The sequence below is a fragment of the Schistocerca serialis genome, chromosome 11, assembly GCF_023864345.2.
Source record: "Schistocerca serialis cubense isolate TAMUIC-IGC-003099 chromosome 11, iqSchSeri2.2, whole genome shotgun sequence".
NCBI lineage: Eukaryota > Metazoa > Arthropoda > Insecta > Orthoptera > Acrididae > Schistocerca > Schistocerca serialis.
In genome coordinates this window covers 59062372-59090262 of record NC_064648.1, presented here as the reverse complement: position 1 = coordinate 59090262, position 27891 = coordinate 59062372, and positions in this window count along the sequence as shown.

Below are 27891 nucleotides of genomic sequence, written 5' to 3'. Positions count from 1 at the left end.
ATGTTGTGTAGGTCAACAGCACAGCATTTATAAACTATGGAAACTTGCTGCCATGCACTTCGATTGACTGTGGGATTGCCCTGTTGCCAGTGCTCTGGAGAACGCATAACTGTGAATGCTTTGCCTGCCAGAGATCACAACGTATCCAAGGCATCCCACACACTCGATGGTACTGTGCCAGCTTTCCACTCTGGGGGCCTCGGGGCAAATCCACCAAGGTCCCAACACATCCATTGCAGTTTCATGATAAGACGTTCTGGGAACAAACCCATCAACAGCTGTTAGTTCATATACAGAGAGCCTTTTACAAATTGTGTCGGCACTGAAAAGAGCCTTTTTTGGAGCTAGGACACTGTTTACCAAAGCAGGTGCTCAAACTGGCGACCCTCTTAAGTGACACAAGCTTGGTAACGTCGAACAGTGTTTTGCCGAACTCTTTCAAAGATTCTAGGCATTGCCCTGATGTGATTGGTGGCATGCTGAATGTGATACATTAATTCCTCTTCATTTGTTGGTGGTTTATATCCAGGTGGGTGAACTAGAACCTTGAAGAATCCCCATAGGAAAAAGTCTGATGGCGTGAGATCTGGTCATCAGGGCCATGTCCTACAAGCACCTCTGTCATTGAACTGGTCGTCGAAGAGTTCATTTAAATATCCGCGCACAGCACGACTGTTATGTGCAGATGCCCCATCATGCTGCAACCACATGCATAGTCAGATGTCCAGGAGAATGTCTTTCAGCAGGCTGGGTAGAGTTTCTTACTAAAAATCAAGGCAATTGGCCCCAGTAAGTTGAGGAGGTAGACGGACCGGCCAAATCAGATGGTCGCCCACAATGACTACCTAAATGTTAAATGAAAATCGTTCCTGGTTCCCCTGGGCGCATGTGACATGAGGATTTCCCCTTGCCCAGTAATGAACGTTTTGAGTGTTGTAAAGGCCATCTTGACAGAAGGTGCACTCGTCGGTAAACAACACAATGGCGGGGAAGTCAGGACCTCATGCAACACTTCACAGAAACCACCGGAAAAACCCTAGCCTGTGGTCATAGTCCGTGACAGGATTTAGGTCTTTGACAGGGTGGAAACTAAATGGATGCTGGCCGTAGTTACTCAGAACCTCCCAGACTAACTGATGAGTGACCCCCAAGTTGTGTCCAACCACTCGAGGACTTGTCGTAGGTGCTTCCTTGAAATGCTTGAGAACAGTCTCTTCAAATGCAGCATCCTATCATTTCGAGGTCTTCCAGCATCATCACGATATCCCACTAATGAGTATGTTTCACTAAGTTGCTGGTTAATTGCTGTAAACGTCTGGGGGTGTGGGTGGCGTCTTGCTGCATACCATTCCTCACACAACGGTCGAGCTTCATGCGCATTACCACTGGCTAGTCCATAGACAAAACTCATATCTCGTTGTTCCTCAAATCAATACTGTGCTGCCATGCTTACTGCATGACTAAATCACAGGTGATGTTTGTGTGCTCTGAAGCGAAGCTTATGTGTGAATGCCTCTGATGTGAGGTGGAGACAAACAACAAGACCAATTCGATGTGTGTGTATCACATGGTGGCAGTGACGGGGCAAGGGATGTTTGTATGTGTGAACCAACAACCATAGCACTGCCCGTCAACCGATGAACAGCAACAGGTCAATCCCACAGCCAATTGGAAAATGTGGTGCCAAGTTTCCATAGTTTAAAAAGGATGCGTTGTTGACCTACACAACATTAGTAATTTTGGTTCCTATTGGCATCAGCTATCTAGGGTTAAAATTTTGTGACACAATTTTTCTCCAGCCTGCTGAAATTATCAAGAAACTGCTTACTAGACAATGGACTTATTTTGCCTGAGTCATGATCATGGCAAAGAAGTCAAAACAAGATCTGAGGGATCATCATATGGACAATCTTCTGGGAGAGTATGCCAAACAGTGAGAATAGCTGCATAGTTACTTTTACATGGCACTGTGAAATATATGCTGTAGAAAACAAAGGTTTTTTAGTGAACTACTAAATGACATACATTAAACTCAAGATATCCCAGAGATGAGAAGACTAACTTGAAATGTGTGTGCAGAATCATTTTGAAAACCAGGTTAATATTTTAAGAAGATTATATGCTAAAAAATAAAATTTTTCAGATGTAATATCAATATCAATGCTCCTCCCCCTCCTCCTCCTACTCCTCCTCCTTCACCACCACCACCGATTATACTTACCACCAATGTCTGAGGCATATTAGTTCTTCTCATGACAACTGATTGCTTCTTATTTCCATACTGATTATCATTGATTTTTGCCTTTTGTCAATTTGTGTCCAAGTCAACAATGCCATTATCTTCATCACTTGAGTCTTCACTATCACTAATGACATCAAAACTTCTTTCAGCTGCCAGAAAATGATTCTTTGTAGTTGTAGCTGTGTTGCTACATTCTGGTTTATTTCTTTTGGGGATTACACAATTACAATTAGTTCTTTCTTCTTCTAAACGTGGCTGATTTCCAGTACTTTTAGTATCACATGTTTCATTTATAGCATTATTAGAACCAAGTCCATGAACTGTATCTGTGAACTTATTGTTGGCAGGTAAGGGTGAAAATGCAGAATTCCTCTTTTGAGTTTTGTTTCTGAATTCCTCACAACTACTTTCTTGTGATGATTGTCCAGGGACTTTTGGGAGGAGGAACAGCTGTCTAAAATAGCTGCATTGTCATTTCCCTTCCACTGAAAATCTTGTGGTTCTCCTGATTATCAGACAGAAAACAAAAAAAAAGATTAAAACTGAAGTGATTATAATGAAGTAGTCATCTAGGGCATGAATGTAAAACAATAAAAAAGAAATAAAATAATTAATTATTGGAATTATCATATCATTTACAATGTGATATAAATATTTATGTACAAGAATTAAATGAATAACAAGCAAATCTGTGAAACTAAAACTCTTAACTGGTAGCTAAGTCAGTTAAACGAGTTTAAAATGAACTAACACAACACAAAATCCGGCAGAAAAAGAAAGCAAGCTTTCTCAGAATCTACATAAAGATAACCACTAACCATATAGGTAAGGTACTGAATAGACAACATACACATACAATGAGACTGGAAATGTTGTTGTGTTTTTGGACAATGTTCTTCTTAGCTTTCAATGTTCTCCTTCTAAGCTGATGAAAAAAACAGACCCACCGACTCAAACGTGCACAGCTACGTTGACCCAATTGATTACATAGCCCTAAGGCAGCAGCCCAATGGTGTGAGGAGTTCTGTTGGATGGAGAGTGTGGGAGGAGTAGTGAGGGTGACAGGCAGTGGGAGGAAAAGGCAACAATGGAAAGAGATAGGTATGCAGAAATAGAAGACCCACCCATGAGCAGATGCCACAGGTTGTGCAATAACCAAGAAGTCAAGCCTGTTGCACTCAGCAACATGTTCTGCTACTGGATAGTCAATTTTGTTGTTTGTTATAGTTTGAGATTGGTTATTATTCAAGTGTCATGTTTACATAAAAATCTGTACCAAAGTCACAGCTGAGTTGGTATACAATATGACTGCTTTCACAGATGACCCTATCTCTGATAGGGTAGCAAATGACTGTTGGAGTGGGATATTCTACAGCTACACTCTGCCGACCACTGTGAAGAGCACTGTACTATATAAGCTTTTTCCTATACCATTCCCACATGGAGCACAGGAAGAATGATTGTTCACAAGCCTCCGTGTGCGCTGCAATAAATTTGATCTTGTCATGACAATACCTATGGGAGCAATCTGTAGGAGTTTGTAGTATATTTGAAAGAGTCAAAATTGATAGCAATTCTAGAAACTTTGTTAGAAGACTTTCTCAGGACTCTAAGGCTGCCAGTTCAGTTCTTTCAAAATCCGTAACTTTCTTCTGTGGATCAAACAAACCTGTGACCATTCATAAAACAAGCCTGTGACCATTCATACTGCCCTTCTCTGTATGCATTCAATATCCCCTACTAGTCCTAATTGGTCAGGGTCCCACACAAGCAATATTCTAAGATGGGTCACACAATTGATTTTTAATCTATATCCTTTGTAAACTAATTGCATTTTCCTACTATTCTACCAAAAAACTGAAGTTTGCTACCTGCTTTACCTACGACCGACCTTATGTCATTTTCCCTTTCATGTCCTACCAAGTTTTACACTCGGGCATTTGTGTGAGTTTACCAATTTCAACTATGATTCACTGATATTATTTTCATCTTATACTATATTACTTTTTTATTTTTTATTTTGTGAAGTGCACAATTTTACATTTCCGAACATTTGAAGAAGTTCTCAATCATTGCACCACTCTGAAATCTTATCATGGCCTCAGTGAATATTTTTGCAGTTTCCTTCAAACTGTATTTCATTGTAGATAACTGCATCATTGAAAAAAGTTGAGTTTCTATTAATATTGTTGGCAAGGTCATAAATATGCAACATGGACAGCAAGGGACCCAACACACTTCCCTGGGGTACATCCAAAGTTACTTCAGTTCTATATTTGTCAATAGTTCTCTACCCAAGATAACATGCTGCATACTTCTTACTAAGAAATCTTCAATCCAGTCACAAATTTTGCCTGGTACACCACACGATAGTACTTTAGTCGAGAAATGTAGGTGTGATATTGAATCAAATGCTTTCTGGAGATCAAGAAATACTGTACCATTGATGGCTTTTAGAACGTTGCATGAGAAAAGCATGTGCTGATTTTCACATGATTATGTTTTCTAAATTCATTCTAATTAGCATGGAGGAGGTTGTTCTGTTCAACAGCCCTTATACGTGGGTTCAGAATATGTTGTAAGTTTCTGCTACAAATCAATGTTCAGGATACTGGACAGTAATTTTGTGGATCACTTCAGCTAACTTTCTTATAGACAAGTGTAACCTATGCTTTCTTCCAGCTACTGGGTATGGTTTTTTGTCTGAGAGAACTTCTATAGGTTGTAGTAACAGAGGGACTAACTCAGATGAAAATTGGGCAGAATTTCAAAGGTACTCAACCGAGCCCTGGAGCTTTGTTCAAATTTAATGATTTCAGCTGTTTCTCAATGTCACTGAAACTAATACCATTTCACTCATCTCTTCTGTGGTATAAAGATTTAACTGGTGCAATATTCCTGTGTTTGCTTTTGTAAATGAACATTTGAAAACAGAGTTAAGAATTTTTGCTTTTGCATTACTACTCTCAATTTCAGTTCTCATCTAGTCTGCATTGTACTTTCCAATGTACAGTCAACTATTCTTTTAAACTTGAGCCACAATTCCTCTACATGTCCCTGTACTGTGCTGAAAGGTTCCAGTTCCTCACTGAGATATGATACTACTGCCTCTCTGTCTACTGAACATATAGGAAAAGATAGATTGCTACGTATCGTAAAAATGACATGTTAAGTTGCAGACAGTCACAATTAAAAGATATGTAAATTAAAGGGGTATCACTGCTGTTAGCTGCAGTGAAACATTAAGCAGAATCAGCGGTGATATTCATCATTTCAGAGCACTATTAAACGAAGGCAGATGCTGAGCTAAAAATGTGGTTAAGTTGTTTTAATCTAGAGTAACAATGGGAGCATTCCACAGCAACTGGTTCAGTGGAGTGGTTCAAGGATTAGGGCCATATGTGGATATGCAACAGGAGATATACTTGTAGACTAGGTTTGCAATGGAGTGACTGTGAAGGTTCTGCCAGCATACCATAGGGGGCGCATTGCCTGTCACTCCAGGTATGATAACAACATGTGGTTATGTTCTATGGCAGGGGATGGCTGCTAACAGAATAAAGTACTGTTGATGGTTTGTAGTCTCAATGACAGAGGTTCTCATAGAGCCATCAGAGAGATGGAGATTGTTGTCCAGTACAGTGACACGTCAAGTTAAAGAGGACCGTGTGAACGGAAGAGGAGAGAAAGTCTGGATGCTGTGGAAGAATGAGGATATAGTGTCTTGCCCAGATCAGATCAGATCATAATGATATCATCAACAAAGACAGACATGACAAGGGCATAGGATTTTTGGGTGGCTAGTAAGGCTTCCATTAATGACCCATAAACAGACTGGTATGTTTTAGACTGGTAGCATTTTAACTTTTCTGTGGTTTCCTTAAATTACACTGACTGACCACATTAAGGGGTGCTGTAAAGAGTGGTACATGCTTCAGTGGCAGCTTCTCAACTACCAAAAGTTCTACATGTCAAAGCATGTCAACGGTGATCTGAGCATTTTATAAGTAACACAGTATCGAGTGTTACCGAGTGGCAGATTTTGATTTCACAGGTATGTGCTTTTGAACAAAGGGGCTTTACACTGAAGTGACAAAAGTAATGGGATAGCAATATGCACAAATACAGATGGCAGTAGTGTTGTGTACAAAAGGTATAAACGGACAGTGCACTGGTGAAGCTGCCACTTGAACTCAGATGATTTATGTCAAAAGGTGTCCAATGAGATCAGGGCTGCAGGAGATGAATTAACAGACTTTAGATGTGGAGTGGTAGTTGGAGCTAGACACACGGGATACTCCATTTTGGAAATAATTACATAATTCAATTTTCTGAAATCCACAGTGTCGAGACTGTGCTGAGAATACAGAATTTCAGGCATTACCTCTCAATGAGCACAATGCACTGGCCAACTGCCTTCACTTAAAAATTGAGAGCAGTGATGTTTGAACAGAGCTGTCAGTGCCAACAGACTAGTGACATTGCAAGAAATTACCACAGAAATGAATGTGGGATGTACGATAAACATACGCATTAGGACGGTATAGCAAAAATTTGGCATTAATGGACTCTCACAGCAGATGACCAACACGAATGCCTTTGATAACGTCACAAAATGTGGCTTGTGAAGACACTGGTGAGACCCTAAATGACTTGAAAACTGTGGCATAATCAGACGAGGCCCAATTTCAGTTGGTACAAACTGGTGGCAGGATTCGAGTGTGGTGCAGACCCCATGAAGTTGTGGACCTGAGTCAACAATGAGGCACTGTGCAAGCTGGTAGTGGCTTCATAATGGTGTGGGCTGTGTTTACATGGAATGGACTGGGCCCTCTGGCCCAACTGAATTGATCATTGGCTGGAAACGGTTATGTTCGGCTATTTGGAGAACATTTGCAGCCATTAATGGACTTCATGTTCTCAAACAACAATGGAATTTTTATGGATGGCAATTCACCATCTCAATGGGCCACAATCATTCTGTACAATTCGAGTAAACAATCTGGCCACACAGAGTACCCAACACGAATCCCATTGAACATTTATGGGACGTAATGGAGAGGTCAGTTCATGCACAAAATCCTGCACCGGCAAAATGTTCACAATTATGGATGGCTATAGCAGCAGCATACTTCAATATTTCTGCAGATGACTTCTCGAGTCTGTGCCACATTGAGCTACTGCATTACACCAGGCAAAAGATGGTCTGACACAATATTAGAAGGTCTCCTAAGTCTTTTGTCACCTCAGTGTATTTTGGTTATTGTGCTGTTTCTGTTCACCCTAATCTTCCATCCTACAACTCTTTATTTACACAATCCCTTCAAGAACAAGTTTCATAAACAAGGCATAAAGTAATATGTACCCAACCATTTTCTCTTTTCTAGTTATAAAGTTCTTCACTAGTCATATTTCTTGCTGACTCACTGCTGGACTTAGTTCCTTATTCAATCAGTCTCCTGATTTTCAATAAACTCCCTTAGAACACCAAAATTTACAGGCTGTAATAATTTTTTCCTGATTTTCCATCATACATGCTATGCTCTAAACAGACTTTCATTAATCTTTGTCTGATCTCTGCATATGGGGAAGCATTTAAATGGTGTTCCATTTTTATCTTGTGGGACCAAATTGCTTAGGTCGTCGGTCCCTATGATGTTCCATAATTCTACATAATTTGATCAGTAATATATATCCACAATTTGGTATGCCTGTCTAACAATCATCCTGAAACATTAAGCAAGAAGAGTTGAAAGAATTACCATCCTATCTCATAACTGATCTTTGGACAGCTGAGTAAAGGACTCTGAAGTGACTGTGGGACAATGAATGAGACAACACTTTTAGCCATGCTTTGATTATGTCAATCTTTCAATCTGACTCAAACAGAATACTTTCCATCATATATATCACACGAAAACATCTTCAAAGATTTTTTGATATCTGTTGGGCACACTGTGAGAAAAATGAGAAATGTTTTGTCATACCAATATGCAAAAATACTAAGACAATGAAGAGTCACGGTAAAACCACATCCTTAGGTAACAAACAAAATATCTAGAGATACAGGTCCAATTGCAGTCTGGACACTTGTTAAATATATTGAAAGAACACTTGCTGAGTAGTTTGTAACTCGAGTCATATGACTGAAAGGTGGAAAGCTTTTCTAGAAATATTCATTTTCCTATAGCTGCCCTTACAATATTCATAGACTCAAAAATATTTATAATTAAAATTGTAGTATTAAGAGACAACCTGTTTCATTAATATAATCAGTATATAATATAAAAGGAAATGTGAGTTGTAACACAGTTTTATACAAAGAACAGTCAAGGGCAAGATGCAGAATTTCAACCAATTGTTCAATGTTCAATTAACGAGGGTATTTGAGACACAGGACAAAGTTGATTGGGGGAAAACCAGCCAATCTCCAGAAAACACAGAACAGAAAAATCTGGGTGGCTGGACGGTGATTTGCACCACCTCATTCAGCAATTCCAGTGCACAAAATACTGTGAAATGGTGAATAATGCTATCATCATCTTCATCATCTTGGACAGTTTCCAGCCACTGGCTGGGTCTGTCGGGAACACAAGCCTCTCCATCGTGTTCTGTCTTTCCACCATTCCCCCTCTTCCACCTTCATCCAGTTCTCTCCTCTTCTTGTCACACATTCCTTCACTCCCTTCACCCATCTATCTCTTGGTCTTCCTCTGGGCCTCTTCCCCTCCAGTTGCAGATCAAACATCCTCTTTGGAATTCTTCCCTCATCCATTCTCTTCATGTGTCTATACCACTGCAGTCTTGATTTTTCTATCCTGTCCTGTACTGGTTCCTCCTTTAGTCTTTCCCTCACATACACATTTCACAATCTGTCTCGTCTTGTTACACTCAACCTGCTCCTCTGGAACTTCATTTCACTAGCCTGTATTCTACTTTTGTCGCTTTTGTGCATTACCCATGTCTCACTTCCGTATGCCAATATGGGGACCAAGTAGGTTCGGTATATAATTCCCTTGGATTTCTGTGGCACCTCCTTGCTCCAAATAAGCCCCCTAATGCATTTGTAGAACTGCCCTGCTTTTCTGCACCTTTCATTTATTTCCATTGTGTTTCCCCCCTTACTTGCAATCATGCTTCCCAGGTACTTGAAGTTCTCTACCACTTGTAGTTTTTCCCCTCCACAAGTTATATCCACATTTGGCCTATTCTTCTTCCTTGTTGTGACAATTATTTCACTTTTCTTTGCAGAGAAATGCATTCCATATTGTGCTGCCATTGCCTCCCATACATCTAACTGCTCTTGCACCTCCTTCTCGCAATTTCCCCATAACATCAGGTCATCGGCAAAAAGCACTGCTTTCATTTTATGATCTCCAATTGCATCTGATACTAGCTGTAGGATTTCATCCATAACAATAATAAACAATAAAGGTGAAAGTGCACTTCCCTGTCGCAGCCCATTTTCCAGCTTGATAATGCTATCAAACAAGCTAAAACCATGCATCACATGAGAGAACAGCAAACTCACTGAATAAAATTATAACTTTAACGTATGTCAAGAAATAACTATTACAACAGAAATAGGGCATTCAGGGTATTACTATAGGGAAAGTGAAAATTTACGCAATCCAGAAAACATTTCATAACCACTATTTTTCATTACTTTGCAAGTAAAATCAAGCTTTTACTGACAAACATGTAGAACTTTTGAAATATTGTTTTCTGAGTCAGTTGCATCACATGCAGCAACAACAACCAAAGAAACAAACAGAGGAAACTGAGTCAATTATTGAAACAAGTAAAGACTCATACATAAATTTGAAAGAGAGTATTCCAGTTAACATTGTCAAAAGCTTTCTCTAAGTCTAAAAATGCTAGAAATGTAGGTTTTCCTTTCCTTAATCTTTCTTCTAAGATACGTCGTAAGGTCAGTATTGCCTCACGTGTTCCAATATTTCTACAGAATCCATACTGATCTTCCCCGATGTCGGCTTCTACCAGTTTTTCCATTCGTCTGTAAATAATTCGTGTTAGTATTTTGCAGCTGTGACTTATTAAACTGATAGTTCACTAATTTTCACATCTGTCAACACCTGCTTTCTTTGGGATTGGAATTATTATATTCTTCTTGAAGTCTGAGGGTACTTCACCTGTCTCATACATCTTCCTCACCAGATGGTAGAGTTTTGTCAGGACTGGCTCTCCCGAGGCCGTCAGTAGTTCTAATGGAATGTTGTCTACTCCCGGGGCCTTGTTTCGGCTCAGGTCTTTCAGTGCTCTATCAAACTCTTCACACAGTATTGTATCTCCCATTTCATCCTCATCTACGTTCTCTTCCGTTTCTATAATATTGTCCTCAAGTACATCGCCCTTGTATAGACCCTCTATATACTCCTTCCATCTTTCTGCTTCCACTTCTTTGGTTAAAACTGGGTTTCCATCTGAGCTCTTGATATTCATACAAGTCGTTCTCTTTTCTCCAAAGGTCTCTTTAATTTTCCTGTAGGCAGTATCTATCTTACCCTTAGTGAGATAAGCCTCTACATCATTACATTTATCCTCTGGCCATCCCTGCTTAGCCGTTTTGCACTTCCTGTCAATCCCATTTTTGAGACGTTTGTATTCCTTTTTGCCTGCTTCATTTACTGCATATTTATATTTTCTCCTTTCGTCAATTAAATTCAATATTTCTTTTGTTACCCAAGTGTTTCTACTAGCCCTCGTCTTTTTACCTATTTGATCCTCTGCTGCCTTCACTATTTCATCCCTCAAAGCTACCCATTCTTCTTCTACTGTATTCCTTCCCCCCACTCCTGTCAATTGTTCTCTTATGCTCTCCCTGAAACTCTGTACAACCTCTGGCTCTCTCAGTTTATCCAGGTCCCACCTCCTTAAATTCCCACATTTTAGCAGTTTCTTCAGTTTTAATCTACAGTTCATAACCAATAGATTGTGGTCAGAGTCCACATCTGCCCCTGGAAATGTCTTACAATTTAAAACCTGGTTCCTAAATCTCTGTCTTACCATTATATAATCTATCTGATACCTTTTAGTATCTCTGGGATTCTTCCATGTATACAACCTCCTTTTATGATTCTTGAACCAAGTTATGCTCTGTGCAAAATTCTACCAGACAGCTTCCTATTTCATTTCTTCCCCCCAATCCATATTCACCTACTATGTTTCCTTCTCTCCCTTTTCCTACTCTCAAATTCCAGTCACCCATGACTATTAAATTTTCGTCTCCCTTCACTACCTGTATAATTTCTTTTATCTCATCATTCATTTCATCAATTTCTTCATCATCTGCAGAGCTAGTTGGCATATAAACTTGTACTACTGTAGTAGGCATGGGCTTTGTGTTTATCTTGGCCACAATAATCCGTTCACTATGCTGTTTGTAGTAGCTTACCTGCACGCCTATTTTTTTATTCATTATTAAACCTACCCCTGCATTACCTCTATTCGATTTTGTATTTATAACCCTGTATTCACCTGACCAAAAGTCTTGTTCCTCCTGCCAGCGAACTTCACTAATTCCTACTATATCTAACCTTTACCTATCCATTTCCCTTTTTAAAATTTCTAACCTACCTGCTCAATTAAGGGATCTGACATTCCACGCTCCGATCTGTAGAACACCAGTTTTCTTTCTCCTGATAACAACGTCCTCTTGAGTAGTCCCCGCCCGGTGATCCGAATGGGGGACTATTTTACCTCCAGAATATTTTACCCAAGAGGACGCCATCATCATTTAACCATACAGTAAAGCTGCATGCCCTCGGGAAAAATTGTGGCTGTAGTTTCCACTTGCTTTCAGCCTTTCGCAGTACCAGCACAACAAGGCCGTTTTGGTTATTGTTACAAGGCCAGATCAGTCAATCATCCAGACTGTTGCCCCTGCAACTACTGAAAAGGCTGCTGCCCCTCTTCAGGAACCACACATTTGTCTGGCCTCTCAACAGATACCTCTCCATTGTGATTACACCTACGGTACGGCCATCTGTATCGCTGAGGCACGCAAGCCTCCCCACCAACGGCAAGGTCCATGGTTCATGGGGGAGGGGGCTGGGGGGGGGGGGGGAAGTAAAACTATAATAATGAAAATAATCATTTTTGAAAATATATTGTAGTCTTTCCTTCTCATCCCGTCCAGTAAGTCTTCCCTGACCTGGGGTTCTGGCTGATTTTTCTGTACTCTATCTCTTTTCCTAAACCTCACCAGTTCTTTTTCCTTCAGCCCTCTGCCTAAAGCTTGCCTACATAATACCTTTCTTACGTGTGCTCCCCTGCTGCCATCAGTAACAAGATTTTTTATCTATCCATTTATATGATGTATAATTATAAGTATCAGTACATAACACAACAATACTGTAATGCCTTCAGTAAATTTTGTGCATCACTGAATTAAAAGCAGCTCCACTATAGCCGTACACAAGGCAAGTGGTCAAGCAGAGAGGGGGTGACATGTAATTTCACAAGTGAGCCTGTCTGTACGCTGTGGTGAAAGGCCACACAACAACAAACCAGCCTGCATAGTATTTCCACAGCACTGAGACACTGAGATGTCGATATGTATGTGCCTGGGAACAAGGCAATGGCACAATGAGAGTGTTATTAATTGCCATAAATACTCTCTCTTTGTAATACAATTATGCACAGTCTGGCAGCACCTTCCACGACATCAGTTTGGTGCAATTCTCCATCATATTACAGGCCAGCCAGCAGCCGATACCAATATGGGCAGCCACCTCCACCAGACCAACTCACAGATTTATGACTGCACCTGTAGACTTGGAATGACACAACAGATGAGCCACCCCTAGGCTCTGAGCTCCAATGCATCACCAGACTTCTGCCTTGGAGGGCAGCAGTTCACAACCACGGAGGTATAGAAGCAATCATTACACATTAGGGTGAGTTTCTAAACCAGTAGCAGTGGCTGCCTATGAGAATTCAGTGGTTTATGCAACATTGGCACTGCTCACTAAGGGTCACATAATGCTAACTTAGCCATGCACTGCCAAGTGAGGTAAACAGTGTCGACAACATGAGACAAGGATATCAAACAGCTATCTTGCCCCCGCAACCCTCCGACATCAATGGCAATGCCAGTAGACCACACACCTGAAGAGGGTAAATCTGGGAGCATCACAGCACTTTGACATTGCAGCTCATGGTTAAATAAAATATGTCATATCTTGCAGCAGAGTTTTCCTAGTCGATCCTGGCCAGCACTATCATCTGCAGGTCCTATGTGCAATATGATTCAGGTGTTATCATTTACTGGACTTTAGAATGTTTGTTGGGGGGAGGGGGGGGGGGAAGAATGATTTCATAAATGTTTGAAGGGATAATGCAAGATCATTAAAAATGGAGTAACACATCTCAGTGCACGTAATTGATCACTTGGCTTCATGAATTGTGTGTGTGTGTGTGTGTGTGTGTGTGTGTGTGTGTGTGTGTGTGTGTGTGTGTGTGTGTGTGTGTGTGTGTGTGTGTGTGTGTGATTGACTGATTAAGTAGTAAGTTGAGGGTATTAAGTATTTATTTTCTTTCAACAACCATTTGTTCATGTGAACAACACTAAATGCTCGCATCACACAGAATATTACAGATTTATGTGGCAAACTGATCAGTTGTTTCTTTTGTATCTAACACAAAGATAATAAAACCAATTCCAGCAAAGAGGTAAAAGAAAATGTGGGACACTATGGGATTATTATCTGTATGGTCATCATAAATAGTTCTGGGGCTAATGCTTGGATAAAATTCAATAAGTTAAAATACAGCCATCATCCCTGTTCCTCAAACTCATGAACATTGACGTTGACTGTCGATATTGTAGCACAGACACAATCCCTTTGACTGTTCAGAGATGTCACTAAACCCACCCAAAGATGTAAACAACCATGCATGAGCAGTGCCTATTAGATGGAGGAGGCCCGACAGCCGATCAGTTCCAGACATTCCACCAGTAAGGAGGTACATGGCTCGTGCTGTCTGTAGTTCAACCGTGCCTAGACAGTCAATACCACAGTTTGATCATGTCTGCATTGTTACTTTGTGCCAGGAAGGGCTCTCAACAAGGGAAGTGTCCAGGGGTCTTGGAGTGAACCAAAGTGATGTTGTTCGGACATGGAGGAGATACAGAGAGACAGGAACTGTGGACGACATTCCTCGCTCAGGCTGTCCAAGGGCTATTACTGCAGTGGATGACTGCTACCAAATGATTATGGCTCTGAGGAACACTGACAGCAATGCCACCATGTTGAATAATGCTTTTCAGGCAGCCACAGGATGTCATGTTACGACTCAAACACTGTGCAATAGGCTGCATGATGTGCAGCATTCACTCCCAACATCTATGGCGAAGTCCATCATTGCAACCACAACACCATGCAGAACAGTACAGATGGGCCCAACAACATGCTGAATGGACCGCTCAGGATTGGCATCACCTTCTCTTCACCGACGAGTGTTGCATATGCCTTTAACCAGTCAATCACCAGAGACGTGTTTGGAGGCAGCCCAGTCAGTCTGAACACCTTAGACACACTGTCCAGCAAGTGCAGCAAGGTGGAGGTTCCCTGCTGAGTTTGGGTTGCATTATGTGGGGCTGATGAACGCTGCTGGTCGTCATGGAAGGTGCTGTAATGACTGTACGATACATGAATGGCATTATCTGACTGATAGCGCAACTGTATTGGCAGCATATTGGTAAGGCATTCATCTTCCAGGACAACAAATCGCTGTATGGTGGTATAACATGCAATGTGTAGTTTTCATATGCAATAAAAAGGGCAGAAATGATGTTTATCTTGATCTCTATTCCAATTTTCTGTACAGGTTCCAGAACTCTTGGAACCGAAGTGATGCAAAACTTTTTTTGATGTTTGTAATTCCTAAATTAAATTATAAAAAATAAAACTGAACGAATTCCTAAATAAATATATCCAATATTCTGTTCTCTCTCTCTGTTCATGCTTGTATGACATTGCACTTCATAACATCATTACATCGCAAGTCAAAGCCAACACCTGATACAGTATGTTCAAGCGACCCAAAGCAACACCTATACATGCACAGCTACACTGTCCTGGGCAGCTCCATGTTCCTACCTCAGCAGTGTACTTTCTTTACTCCTTCCATTATTCCACTATTTTCCAGTATTGGAGAGCATTAGAAATCATTTTAGTGATTTATGTGCCAAACACTGTGCTGAGAGGTGACAAAGTAGTGAGAAGTGGCGCAGACCCAATGTGTTTCACTATTGATGTTTGGTTGATTGTCATGAAATCACTAGATTTAAACAAATACCGAAGCCTTGTTGACAATAAAAGCTGAACACAACCAAACAAGAGTAAAGAGAGAAAATGAATTCAAAAATAAAATTCCAAATATCAATTTGGTGAAAAATCCTAAGACATTTATGACTTAAAACACCACCATTTCTGCCATATGCTTCCATGGTGTTGTTGCAAGTCTTTTAACATTACCTATCCATTATCTACAAGTTCAGCATCTCTGTTCTTAGTGTAGCGGAGTCCGGCAAGTAGCTTGCTCAGTCCATCTGCAATCAAATTGTGTGGCTACAAGTCCTGTCCAACTCAATTTCATTTTTGTTAGCATTATCAAATTAATCTTCCACTGAAGTCTGTTCCCTGAGCCATTGGTATGTTTCTTCTTATCTTATAGTAATTCCCAATGTGTATCTCCTTATTGCTCGATGGACAACCCTCAAGTGTTTGAAAGGTTTTTTAATTTAATGGCCACGTGCCACTGCTTTATGACAAAACTGGTAACAAACACTGATTGTAAACTTTAATTTCAAACATGTCACAATTTTTAATGTATTTAGGAGCAAAACACAAAACAGGGACTCAGTCCTTTCTGTTTGTCTTCAGCTCTCCATCCAGCTGTAGTCAAGAAGTAATCTGAATAGGAAAACTAAACTGTTCTATGGCTCAGCTGTCAACTTGCACCATTTTCTATTACATGTTTTGTAGGTCTACTTATAAACTTACTGTATTAAGTTTTTTCATTAGTTATTGAACTCTACCTGCACTACACATTAACAGTGATTCTGTACTATCTTGTGTATATTTTTTTAGTTACAAACTAGTCTGCAATGCTTCAATGGATGTGGCACTACAATCCTGCAGGCAAAGAGAACATTGCAGTGGAAAATTAAACAACTTGAAAATCGGAGAGAAGATGAAGTGAAACTATTTTGGTGAAATGTAGACTATAACAAATACTGCATTCCAGAAATGATCACTGGCCTTGAAAAAGTGCTTGTGTTAACTCTGATACAGATCATTTTTAAAAGGTTTGTTCTGTATCTTTGCTAACTTACCCTAACTGCAGTAGACCGTTCTCATACATGAAATGTGAATGTTAATTGTGAAAGAACTTTTCAGCAATAATATTTGGCATACAAGGTGAGGAGAAGTGACTGAACAGTTCTTGATCAACTGAAGGAATCTAGTGCCTGTATTCAATCTTGCAAAGGAGAAGGTGCAGGATAGGGTTCACTGATTTGGCTCAAATTTTTTGAGTAGTAGCATGTGAATGTTCCTTACAGGTGCCAAAAATATCAAAGGATATTCCTCTCATACTATCATGCCCTTGACCAATATGAAGAAAGTCAATGATTTTGCTGATGCTTGTCCAAAATGGAAATTCCTGTTATTAAAAATAACATAGTTGCATTCAACAGCTATGAAACATACAAAGGGTTTCAGGGTGCAATGGGCTGCTATGAACAGCTGATGAAGAGAACATTACAACAATGGGCAATAGCAATGCAAGGAGAGGGAAAAAATTTAACAGTGGGAATCAAACCAGAGAGAGAGAGAGAGAGAGAGAGAGAGAGAGAGAGAGAGAGAGAGAGAGAGAGAGAGAGAGAGAGAGAGAGAGAGAGACCGACCACATACCTCTTCATAACGATCTTGTTTGTTAGGTTCAGTGTATAATGTCATATCTCCATTATTTACTATGAAATTATCATTCATAATTTCAGTAACCTGCTCTGCAATTGCTTGACCCCTAGCTATTTCTACAGGAGTCACATAGGCAGGAAGATTGTTGGTGATCATGCCTTTCTCTTCATAAATTGAGAAAGTGTCATGAAAAGTAGTTTTGATGTTTCCACCCATAACATCACTGCTAGAAGATTCTTGTTGGGTTTCCATTTTCCATTAAAATAATAACTTTTTATGAAAATCACTGCGAACACAACGCAAGACAGCATTCATAACTGTAGAGACCATTACAAAAATGTCAGGCAACAGATACAGCAACGACAAACTATACGGGATCTGAAACAGCTGCCAGAACCATGTGCTCTGACCCATAGAAGAGAAACAAACAGGAAGGGTAAAGTGAGGATATGACAACAGAATATTGCTACTGAAGGACAGTTGAAATCACAAACCACCAGAAATGTATCATTTAAAATAATTATTCTTTAAATATATTAATTAATTAAAGTAATCATAACTAAATTTAATATATCAAACAAGGAAACTTCAGGTCAGAATATCAACAATGTAGGAAAAGATAGATTGCTACTTATTGTAAAGGTGAAACATTGTGTTGCAGACAGGTACAATTAAAAGACACTTACACATAAGCTTTCAGACACCATCTTCATCAGAAAAAGATGAAGGGTATGGGTGAAAGTATAGTGCAAGTGTACTGTTACATTTAAAGCATTAATTTTAAACAATGAACACTCCAGGCTGGAATATCAACAATATAATGAAAGGACAGAATGCTATTTACTGTAAAGATGACGCATTAAGTTGCAAACAGGCATAACTACATGACATTTACTCATTAGCTTTCAACAACAGTCTTTGTCTGAAAAGTAAACACACACACACACACACACACACACACACACATATTCATTCACACAAGTAGGCACACCTGATGCCCACATCTTGACTGACATCCATGGCAGCTCCGGCCAGAATGCAACTGTCACATAGAAGAGAGAAGCAGCAGTCTGGAGGGGGCAGGGAAAGGGAAGTGAAAGAGATAGCAGTGTACATGTGGGAGGAGAGATAAGCCTGTCTGGCAGGCAATGCAGGGGACTAGGCTGGTGACAAGTGTTGCTTTGGGAGGCTGTGAGGCAAGGAGTTGGGTGGAAACATGGAGTAAAAAGGGAGAGAAGTGGGAAATGGGAAAGATGGGTGGGTGTGTTGGCAGAGGGTGCCAAACAAAGAGGTTGGGAGACAAGAATAGGGATGAGGTGACAGAATAGAGGAGGTGAAAACTGTTAGATGGAGGGTGTGGGAACAGTATGTTGCCACAGGGTTAGGTCGGAATAACTTCAGGTGCAGAGAATGTGTTGTAAGGTTCTGTGCTCTTCAGAAAAGCTGGTGGTGGAGGGGAGGATCCAGATTGCTTGGGTTGTGAAGCAGCCATAAAACTCAAGCACCTTATGTTCAGCTGCGTGTTGTGCCACAGAGAGCTCTACTTTGCTCTCGGCCACAATTTGGCGGTGGCCATTCATCCTGGCAGACAGCTGGTTGAAACTACAACAATATAAAAAGCTCTGCAACAATCACAGCAGAGCTGGTATATGACGGTGGCTGGTGTCACAGCTAGGCAGCCTCTGAAGGGATACGATAAGCCTGTGACAGGACTACAATAGGAAGTGCTGGGTGAGGGACTGGGCAGCTCTTGCACCTGAGCCTCCCACAGGGATGTGATTGGGATTGAGAGTGGTACAGGAAAGGACTATAATGCTGAGGAGGTTGGGTGTGTGATGGGACACTACTTTCAATGAGGTTTGAAGTATCTTGGGTTGGATGTACATCATTAATCACTAATTTTATGTATATAAATGAACTGTTTAAACATATTTACATTTTACAATTACTAGATTAACATTGTGAGGTCCTTTGATATAGCTTATGTTGATATCCCCCTCACCCATCCACCCACCCCCAAAATACAAAATAAGGTAATCCCCTTAGTGTTATTTGAGAGGAACAGGCAATGTGCCATTACCAGATTTCACCATCTTCCTTCATTTTCAGACTCATCCATGATAATGAGAGGAATAGGCAATGTGCCATTACCAGATTTCACCATCTTCCTTCATTTTCAGACTCATACGTGATAATGCAAGGCATAAACACAAATAATACAGCACTACAAAGAAACCAAAACAATCCTAGACTAATGCAGGATAAAATTTCAGTTTGAATAAGTGACTATATTAGTTATATCAATATAATGGAAGGAAACATTCCACGTGGGAAAAATTATATATAAAAACAAAGATGAGGTGACTTACCGAACAAAAGCGCTGGCAGGTCGATAGACACACAAACAAACACAAACATACACACAAAATTCAAGCTTTCGCAACAAACTGTTGCCTCATCAGGAAAGAGGGAAGGAGAGGGGAAGACGAAAGGAAGTGGGTTTTAAAGGAGAGGGTAAGGAGTCATTCCAATCCCGGGAGCGGAAAGACTTACCTTAGGGGGAAAAAAGGACAGGTATACACTCGCACACACGCACATATCCATCCACACATACAGACACAAGCAGACATATTTAAAGACAAAGAGTTTGGGCAGAGATGTCAGTCGAGGCAGAAGTGTAGAGGCAAAGAAGTTGTTGAAAGACAGGTGAGGTATGAGTGGCGGCAACTTGAAATTAGCGGAGATTGAGGCCTGGCGGATGACGAGAAGAGAGGATATACTGAAGGGCAAGTTCCCATCTCCGGAGTTCGGATAGGTTGGTGTTGGTGGGAAGTATCCAGATAACCCGGACGGTGTAACACTGTGCCAAGATGTGCTGGCCGTGCACCAAGGCATGTTTAGCCACAGGGTGATCCTCATTACCAACAAACACTGTCTGCCTGTGTCAAGATACAACTAGTTTTCAAAGAAAAAAGAAGATAAAACTACAAAGTCTTCTCCTCCACCGCCCCCCCCCCCCCCCCCCCCATCCTGCTCCCACTGTCAGAGCCTTTTAACCGTACATTGTATTTGTAAAATATGGTACAAACAGATGAAGCATGTTTCTTTGCTATGATAAGTCTGTACATGTTATCTGTCTTTACTGGAGATAGCACCTCTCTTTTCTTCATCAAATAAGTACAAAAAGAGATCATGTTTCTTTCAAGCACAGGTTAGTACTTGATTCACCTGCTTTTAAAAACATGATCCACTTTCTTCTTAACAGTTCCTAGTCTTTAGGGAATCCACAAGCAAATCTGTTTTTAATGAAGTGTGGTAAATCTGGAACAGAAGCCAAAGTGGAAATGTCAATGAATGTTTTTCAGATATTTTTATATAAAAAACCTGATTAATGTACTAATGGCAAAAATTCTGACAATTTCTTTCACTGAAATCAAACATATCGGATTATTACAAATTAAAAACAGTTAAGTTGTGGGAGTACAACACTTCTGCATGAAAAGCTTAAAGCAAACAGAAAAAAGGCAAATAAGAATACCACAAAAAGAGCTTACCAGTTATACTAGTTTAGTTCAGAGCTAGGTACCATCAGTTTGATTAAAAGTTGCTAACAAGGGGCTCTTGAGGCTTGGGGCAGTCAGGGCAGGAATACTCACATTAGTTGGTTGGTTGGATTTCATCACAATTTCAAGGGTTATATGGTGCTTTTGTGCCTGAAGAATTCTCTCATAGATTTTACAGATGTGAGGCAGCAGAGGGAGTGGGGCTGAAGGGGGGGGGGGGGGAGTCAGGAGCTTCCAGGATTATTAACTGGCTTTCCTTGTTTTAAGATTGCTATTACCTTCGTCTGGTTCCAGATGTTAATGTGTTGGTTCAAGATGAAGCAATGTACGAGTTCTAGCACCCATTGTTATATTTTAGCTCCAAAACACTTAATTTGTTGTACTAGAATATCATATAAGTCTTTGAGCCTTCTTCACTTTGCTCCTGTTAAGTGCCCTGTTTGGCTCTTCTGTACTGAAGGAGTTCCAAGTATTAGTATTTCTTCTTCTTCTTCTTCTTCATTGTTCCCATATATTTTGAAGTATAATTTGGAGCATTTCAGCCTAGGTGTGCTGTTTTCCAGGAGAGCCTGGCTATTTGGCTGGCAGTGGTAGGAACATCATCCTGTAGAGTATGAAGTGTTTCAGTTGAGATATCTCAAAGATTCAATTGCTCTTCCCATTTACAGTTCTTCCATTGCCTTTCTAATACAACTTGCTGTTTTGGCAATCTGTACTGAGTTGATTAACAGTTAGCTAGTACTACCTGTATGCACAAAGGGGTTAGCTTTAAATAGTTATACATATCTTTATAGTTTGTGTTCCATTTCTCATGATAAACCCTTGAGCTAATTGCACCTACAGCCTCTTGGAATGGACTGTCTTAGAACTTTGTTGCTGGTGTTATTTCAGTACTATTTTATCTATTATGCTCTGGAACATCTTCTGGTTTACTTTTTGGATTTTATACCTGCGTGAAAATCTGACATTTGCAGATGAACATGTACATTACTTGAAAAATATTTTTCCTGTTTTGGTTGTTTGATATAGATGTGCAACATATTTTATGCTCCAAGTTTTAATCTCTTCAACATCTCGGATTTTTAAATGACATAGGGAGTTCGACACTGTCAATCAGTTGTAAGTGGTTTGTTTCAATCCACTGAATAATGACCTCCCCATTGTTATAATCTTTGGAGTGACCCCTTAAGTTTCCATAACTGCTCAAGCCAGAACTAATGGCAGACAAAATTAACTGAATGTTAAGTCGTTGATGTCGTTACCAGAGAAATACATACCTGCTTCATTTTCAATAATATCTTAAGTAAATCTTCCAGAGATCTGCAAAAGGTATGACCCTACAAGCCATCAAGTTTCTATTCTGATAGGTTCTTGAGGACAGAGCTATCTCTATACATTCCCATTTTATAAACTCCATACAGCACTGTTTAATGTATACATGATTATTTCTAGCTGTTATGAAAAGAATGCTTAGTGCCTACATTTGAGGCTGTGGCATAAATGTTCAGCTCAAATTTTCAATGGTCATTGTATGAGAAATTCCACTTTTGTGCATGATTAGAAAATACAAGACAAAAGTACTTTTCTGAAACTCTTCAGCTGATACTGCACTGACAGTGGTGACTTACTACTGTATACTCTATTCTAGAAAAGTATACACAGCAGACTATTTCAATTTCTTTTCCTTTGCCAACTGCTGAAACAGGAACAATCGGATTGACAAATTCACACAAATAGATGATGTATCTACAGGGTTTGCTCAATTACCAAGATAAAATAGGAGAAGGTAAAGAAAACATGGACCACAGCATACATATTTACATTGTGCTACACTTTGTTCATCATATGAACAAACTTGATGCAAACAAATACAAACGTGATGATTAGTCTGCAGCCATAGAACATGTACACTGGTGTTCTTACTCTCTTGGAAGCAGGTCCTACTTATGTATTAGATATCTTATTGCTAGGTTACTGTAAATGAAACTTCAAGATCTTCTATTGTATTAACAGCCATCAACATACAAGGATGGCTTGAAAAGTTCTTGGAACGGAAAAGAAAAAAGTACTTATATCACCGAAACTATTTTTATTTTTCAATGTACTCTTTTTGTAGATTAATGCACTTGGTCTAGCAATGTTCCAGTGCCTTGATCCCCTCTCAAAAATGAGTTTCCTCAGGCCTGCAAAATAGATGTCAACTCTGGCTATCAGTTCTTCATTTGAACTGAAACTTCGTGCTCCAAGAAAAATTTTCATTTTTGGGAAGAGATGGAAGTCTGATGAAGCAATATCAGGTGAATAAGGCAGGTGTGGCAACAATTCATACCTCAGTTCATGTTATTTTGCCCTGGCAACGGCACGTGTGCAGGCGCATTGTATTGATGGAAGATGACTTTCCCTTACTAAACCTAGCCTTTTTTGCAAAACTTTTATTGCAATTTGCCCAGGAGGTTAGCATAGTATTCTCCAGTAATTGTTTGCCCAGTGGGTAGATAATCTACAAACAGAAGCGATAGTCTTTGCTTTCTTTGCTGGTGGAGAATCAACGTGTTTTCACTGCTTTGACTGCTGTTTTGTCTCTGGGGTATAGTAGTGCACCAGAGTTCCATCTGTGGTCACAAACCGGTGCAAGAAATCTTTTTCATTTCTGCTAAAACAGGCCAAACATTCTTCCAATATGTCCATTCTCATGCATTTTTGATCCAGCACCAAGAGTCGCGTCACCCATAAACATCATTTCTAATTATTCAATTAAAATGTGGTACACCCTTTCAGATGACATTTCGCAAGCACGAGCAATTTCACACACTTTCAATCGGCGATCCTCGATTACCATTTTGTGCACTTTTGGAATGATTTCTGGAGTAGTGACACATCTTGGATGACCACTTCGCAGATCATCATCTAAGCTCTCCTGACAAAATTTAAATTCATTTGTCCACAGTTTAATATAAAGGAGCAGAGGCTGCCCCCCACCCACCCTCCTTCCCCCCACCATGTATTCTGGATTTCAGCATGAATGTTGTTTCCTTTCATACCTTTCTTTATGAAATACTTAATCACTACTTAAATCTTGATTTTTTTCTGTCTTCACAAATCACTACGTGGGAACAACAACAAAGCCACATCACTGCCACAGCTCTCTTCCGAAAAAACTGATGTGGCATGTGTTTACATGCAACAGTACAATGAATATCATGTAAACAACTCATTGGGCTAGCGGTGACCTCTCGTAATGATTCTGAAAAATTTGCACGCCACCCTCATATTTCTTAAATACAACTCAGCTGTGTAGTTTTTATTGCAAAAATTGTGTACGACCACAGTCTCTGTACACACTAGTTGTACTCAAATTGTCGTGCTGTTAATACACACATCAAAAAAAGTTTTGCATCACCTTGGCTCTGAGAGTTATGAAACCAGCACAGAAAATTGGAATAGAGATCAACATAAACATCATTTCCGCCCTCTTTATTGTTCATGAAAACCACATGCTGCTTATTGTATCATCATACAGCGAGACCTTCAGAGGTGGTGGTCCTGACTGCTGTACACATTGGTACCTCTAACACCCAGTAGCATGTCCTCTTGCATTGATGCATGCCTGTATTCGTCATTGCATACTATCCACAAATTCATCAAGGCACTGTTGGTCCAGATTATCCCTCTCCTCAACAGCGATTCAGCATAGATCCCTCAGAGTAGTTGGTGGGTCATGTTGTCCATAAATCCTGTGTCTTGTTCAATAGGGTTCATGTCTGAAGAATATGCTGACCACTCTAGTCGAGCAGTGTCATTATCCTGAAGGATGTCATTCACAAGATGTGCACAATAGGGGCGTAAATTGTCATCCATGAAGATGAATTCCTTGCCAATAAGCTGCTAATATGGTTGCACTATGGGTCGGAGGATGGCATTCACGTATCATACAGTCATTATGGCATCTTCCATGACCACCAGCGGAGTACGTCGGCCACACATAATGTCACCCCAAAACTTCAGGGACCTCCACCTTGCTGAACTTGCTGGACAATATGTCTAAGGCATTCAACCTGATCGGACTGCCTCAAAACAGGTCTCCAACAGTTGTCTCGCTGAAAGCATATGCAACACTCAATGGTGAAAAGAATGTAATGACAATCCTGAGCGGTCCATTCGGCATGCTGTACCACTGTGAAAATTGTCATGGTTGCAAAAATGGACCTTGCCATGGACGTTGAGACTGAAGTTGCGCATCATGCAGCCTATGGTGCACAGTTTGAGTCATAACATGACATCCTGTGGGTGCAAGAAAGGCATTAGTCGACATAGTGGTGTTGCTGTCAGGGTTCCTCCAAGCCATAAACCATAGGTAGCGGTCAACCACTGCAGGAGTAGCCCTTGGGTGGCCTGAGCGAGGCATGTCATTGACAATTATCTCTGTATCTTCTCCATGTTCGATCAACATCACTGTGGTTCATTCCAAGATGCCTGGACACTTCCCTTGTTGAGAGCCCTTCTTGGCACACAGTAACAATTTGGATGTGATCAAACCGTGTTATTGACTATCTAGGTATGGCTGAACTACAAACAACACGAGTCATGTACCTCATTCCTGGTGGAATGATTGGAACTGATGGGCTGTCGGGCCCCCTCCATTTAATAGGTGCTGCTCATGCACAGTTGTTTACATCTTTGAGCAGGTTTAGTGACATCTCTGAATAGTGAAGGGACTGTGTCTGTGGTACAATATCCACAGTCAACGTCTATCTTCAGGAGTTCTGGCAACTGGGGTGTTGCAAAACTTTTTTTGGTGTTTGTATATACAGTGAAAATTGCTCATGCAATTTCCTGCTCCATACTAAACTAGACAAACAGAACACCTTTAAAAAGTAGCCATAAACTGGTTGTTCTTAACACTTTTCACAAGTTCAGAGAGGAAACTGGCTTTGAAGTTTTCTGAGGGATTTCATTTACAGAAGTTAAGGCATATTTGTGAATGAACTGCATGGCTGAATCGCTAGCCTTAAAGAATTGTGGCTGGATGTTGTATTGATCACTGGTTTGAAGCTTGCTCTAGTATTTCTCTTTTCACTGACCCCCCCCCCCCCCCCCCCCAATTCAATTTGAATACATAGATTAATTAAATATAGAATTCTCCTAGATCATTTAAATATAAAATTCATCAAATGTATGCTATTTAACACTCATCTAATCATCATTTCCCTTCTTTTCTTCTTGTTTCTAACTACACATATTCCAGTTTTCATTGCAAATATAAAACTGTAATTATTGATATTTTGCATAAAACTTGCTATTAAAGAGTTGTTTAAATTAAGAACACACTAAAAATAAATTTTTGGGACAAAAACGAAAAATCAAATTCTCTTTATTGGGACTAGATCCACCATTTTACATTACACATGTGATCTCAACAAGCCAGAGTGATAAGCTTTGTTAGAAATATGAAAAACAATAGTTTCCATGACACTGTGCATATCATACAACTGCTGCATTTTTATAGCTGCCACCATACCACTGCAATCTAAACAGAATTGAGTTAAAGGTCATTTTGTGAGAAATAACATGAAATTTAAGCTCCCAGATGTACTGGAGTAAATGTACGAAGCTTTGTCATATGTCATATGTCAATGCTGAATGCTGGCAGGATGCAGAAAAGCATGCACAAAAAATGAGGGAAAAAAGTGATGCTTGAATGGCTTCATGGTTTCTCTTGTTAAATGCCTTGTTATCAACATAGCTAATAACAGTTCCTAAACTGTACACTATTTTAACTATACGGTGAAATCCCTGCAATACACTTTTACATTACACATAGCTGGTGCAGAAAAATTGCCCTGTGTTTAAGTTGTACATCACTATGTTAGCTACTGTCAACATTATGTTATGTTTTCCGTATTGTCTTGTAAGAAGCATACTGTCAGAGTTTTGCTGTGTATTATTTCATTCTATTCAAAAATTAAATGACATTCAAAGCCATATTTTTTTGTCTGCTCATCTGCTTTTACATCATAACTGCCAATGTTCACATTACTACTGGTTACTTGGGCCAGATAACTGGCCAGTGCTGTCCAAGTTTAATGTTCTGGTAAAACTGTTGTCTTGTATTATTGTTGAGTCAGTGTGCGAGTGATACAGCATAAAACACACCTTCAAGATATTAGAATGGCTGGTACTTAACCAAATCAGTGCCACCCTCAAAGTGAAGTCTATCTCACAACAAGCAGGCTTTCATGCTGGCAAATCAAGCAGTAGCCAAATCTCGAATCTAACCCAGCACATCGAGGATGGTTTTGAGAGTTGTGAGATTACTGAAGTCGCTTTTGTTGATCTAACAGCTGCATATCACACTGTGAACCAAAGGAAACGGTTAAAGGTCTCCCCCAAGGCAGTGTGCATGCTCCAGCACTGTACAATATCTACACAAATGCTCAGCCACTACCAGCGAGTACTAGGCTCTTCATCTATGATTATAAACCAGCAGTAGCTGTTCAGTGGATAACCTTTAAATAAGTGGAGGGAAAACTGTCTCTAGCAATGGATGAACTCTCCAAGTACTATGATGACAACCACCTGAAGCCCAATCCCAGTAAAACTCAAGTGAGCGTCTTCCACTTATGAAACAGCAAAGTGAAGCAAAAGGTGGACATCACATGGTGAGGAGAGCAACTGAAACATTGCCCAACACGTCAATCTAGCTGTCACACTGGAAAGGGCTCTAACATACAGGCAGCAGTGTCTAAATGTGGAACAAGAAGTCTTTGCTCGCAATGGGATACTTAAGAAGCTGATTGGCAGCAGCTGGTGAACCAACCTGCCTGCACCTCCTAAGGGCTTCTGCACTTGTGCTCTGTGTATCAGCTGTCGAGTATGCTGCTCCTGTGTGGAAGGCTTCAGCTCATGCTGAGCAAGTCGATATTGCGGTCAATGATACTGCAAGGATCATCTCAGGATGCTTGAAGCCAACAACAGTGCTTAAATTGTATCCACCCAACATCTGGAGGGTCGCTGCTGCAGACAATGAGAGAACACAGCAGGAAATGACCACCGACATCCTATGTATGGTCATCAGGCAGCAAGATCATGCTTTAAATCTTGCAAGAGTTCAATTCCTAGGACTGTGCCACTGGAGGAA